Source organism: Camellia sinensis, chromosome 10, assembly GCF_055761805.1.
Source record: "Camellia sinensis isolate YWXY chromosome 10, ASM5576180v1, whole genome shotgun sequence".
In the NCBI taxonomy this organism is placed as follows: domain Eukaryota; kingdom Viridiplantae; phylum Streptophyta; class Magnoliopsida; order Ericales; family Theaceae; genus Camellia; species Camellia sinensis.
This window is the reverse complement of record NC_138970.1, coordinates 156,068,549-156,071,475: the sequence shown is the minus strand read 5'-3', so window position 1 is coordinate 156,071,475 and position 2,927 is coordinate 156,068,549.

The window sequence follows — 2,927 nt, the reverse complement described above, 5'->3', positions numbered from 1 at the left end:
GGAAATGAGAGCCAAATTTCACAGCAAAATCATGAAATTGAACAAAGACATGAACAAGAAAAATCATATACGTACAAATGTCAGCAATCTTGATACCAAACTTGACGGTTTCCTAAATGAAAACATTAAACTAAATACACTAAATAAACTCCAAATTCAGAATCCAAATTTAGAAAATTTATAGAAACAGAGCATTTCAACTAAGCCCTCAACTTCATAGTAAAACAGCAAAATCATGAAATTGAACAGCAGTACCAAATTCGAACAGCAAAATCATGAAACTCGATGATTTCCTCAATACACCAAATAAACTCCAAAACAGAACCCTAAAATAACAAAACATCTAAGATCCTTTCTAGATTTTTAACAAAACAGAACCAGGAAAGAAACAAATTAATTGGCAATAACCCTCAATTAAAATAGAACCAGCCTAATATTTACCCCAATCTATCAAACATCTAGATTTTTAACAATACCCTAAAATAACCATAACACTGAAGTGGGAAAAAAAACACTTACCTTGAGAGCCGAGTTCGAGAGCAGTGAGTGGGAGGGTTGCGACTTGAAGCCACTAAAATAATTAAAGAACAGACACAACTCGACAGAGAGAGAAGGAAAAGGGGGGAAGAGGACTTACCTTGCGAGCCGAGTTCGAGAGCAGCGAATGGGAGGGTTGTGACTCGAAGCCATTGAAAAAATTAAAAAATAGACACAGCCCGAGAGAGAGAAGGAGAGAGAAGGAAGAGGTTGAAATCGAGTGAGAAAGAAGGGGGAGACAGAGAGGGAGGGTAGGAAAGCAGAAGAACAGAGAAGGAGAGAGATAAAAGAGGAAATGAAGGGGAGACGTGAGTAGGTAGGAGAGATGTTTGAGCGGGAACCATTATTGATCATATATAAAATGTATAAGAGAGGGAGAGAGATAAAAGAGGAAATGAAGGGGAGACGTGAGTAGGTAGGAGAGATGTTTAAGCGGGAACCATTATTGATCTGCACCGTCAATATATTTTTAGGATTCATCTTAGCCATTCAAAAGAAACGTATCTCTTATACATTTTATATATGGTGTAACGCCTTCAAGATAAACCCATAATATCATACATTCAAGATATAGGAAAGTGATATTATATTACAATCATCAGAGTATTCTTACAAAATGTATTACATATTGACAATAAAAGTAATCGCCCTATGGGCTTACAACTTCCCAAGACAACGCTTGATTGCAAAAAGAGAGTGCAAACTCTATACAAAGAAAGCCCTTAGCTTGATATACATGTAATACAACAAAACAATAAAAGGTGGTCTAATAGCCCCAAGCCTTCCAAGCTATGTCCTTGGAGGTGACATAACACCTGTACCTGAAAATGATGTCCCATATAGGGTGAGCCAACGCCCAGTAGAGATATGCTAAACATAGTATGAACAGTAACTAAAACGTTAGCAATTGATAAACGTTTAACTCTTACACAACAACTTATAACACATTACAATCCCATGACTAATATGACCATGTTCTATTCTAGTTTCCATTTCTTATCAAATTCTCAATTCATAACTATGACTCATAACTTGGCCAATTAATTTAAACGAGATCACATCTTATATCAACCGTATTTCTATTTCAGGCGAGATAATAACTCATTTTAAACATTTCATACCTCATAATAGATACACATTTTAGTACTGTATTAATCTCAGACAAAAACACTTCCATACTTCACAAATGATACACATTTTAGTGTTGTATCAATAACAAACAAAAACACTTCTATACTTCACAAATGATACACATTTTAGTGTTGTGTCAATATCAAACAAAAACACTTCTATACTTCACAAATGATACACATTTTAGTGCTGTATCAATATCAAACAAAAATCCGGTTTAGAGGTCCATCCCCCATCTTCCAATAAATCGTGGAGTACATCCCCCATCTCTTCCCACACAAAACAATGTATATAAGCGATTAACATGTACAAATTCGATCAATCAATACAAAATTTTTGATGTATTATACCAACCGCCATATTCAATAGCATACTCAACTGATTAGTTTTAGTTTGCCTAATCCCCATGCATTGTCTATAACCCTCAAGACTATCCTCCACCGATAGCCTAAAACAGTTATTTCTAAACAGAGGATAAATGCACCAAATGGATAAAATATCAACATTTTGTCTAGGTGAGCGATAAATTAATCCAACTATACCCTTTTAATCCCATACATATCTAATTTGAATATTTCCTATTCAATTTCTCATTTCCCTAAATTAATTATACAAATTAATTTATCATAACAATTAGGGCTTTTCCCCACATTCTCAACATCAACCCTAAGGCTCCAATATTACTAACAACATCAACAATCTCTATTTTAGACCCAAAACACGTATGGATGAGTCAAATAAACAAAACCCCTCTTTTCAAAATAGCACATTTCAAAACCCTAACTTCCCAAATCAAACTATTTAAACAAAAGCCGAACATCTAGGTTAAAGCTCATAAAGATGAGTAGAAATCCATACCTCAAATGGAGAGACCAAATGGAGAAGATGAAGGATTTTGAAGGTGCTCCAAACCCAATAATTTTCGAATCAAAATGAAGAGCAAGCCATCCCTTCCTCTTCCTTTCAAGATATCTCTCTTGTTCTCCTTCCTCTCCTCCCTTATGAAAATGCTTACTCTCACTCTAACCACTCTTAATCTAAACTCAAAATATGTTTAACAAATGGAGAGAGATATGGGAAAAACCATAGAAAGAAGTTGAGAGGTGAGCTCAATTTATAGGCAACCTTGATGTAGTTGGTATTGAAAGGTTGTTATTAAAACCCATTAATTGGAAAATGAAAGGACAAGTCAGAATTAAATGAACACTAATTGAAATATGAATGGACAAGTTTGAATATGAATGGACCACTAATAAGGG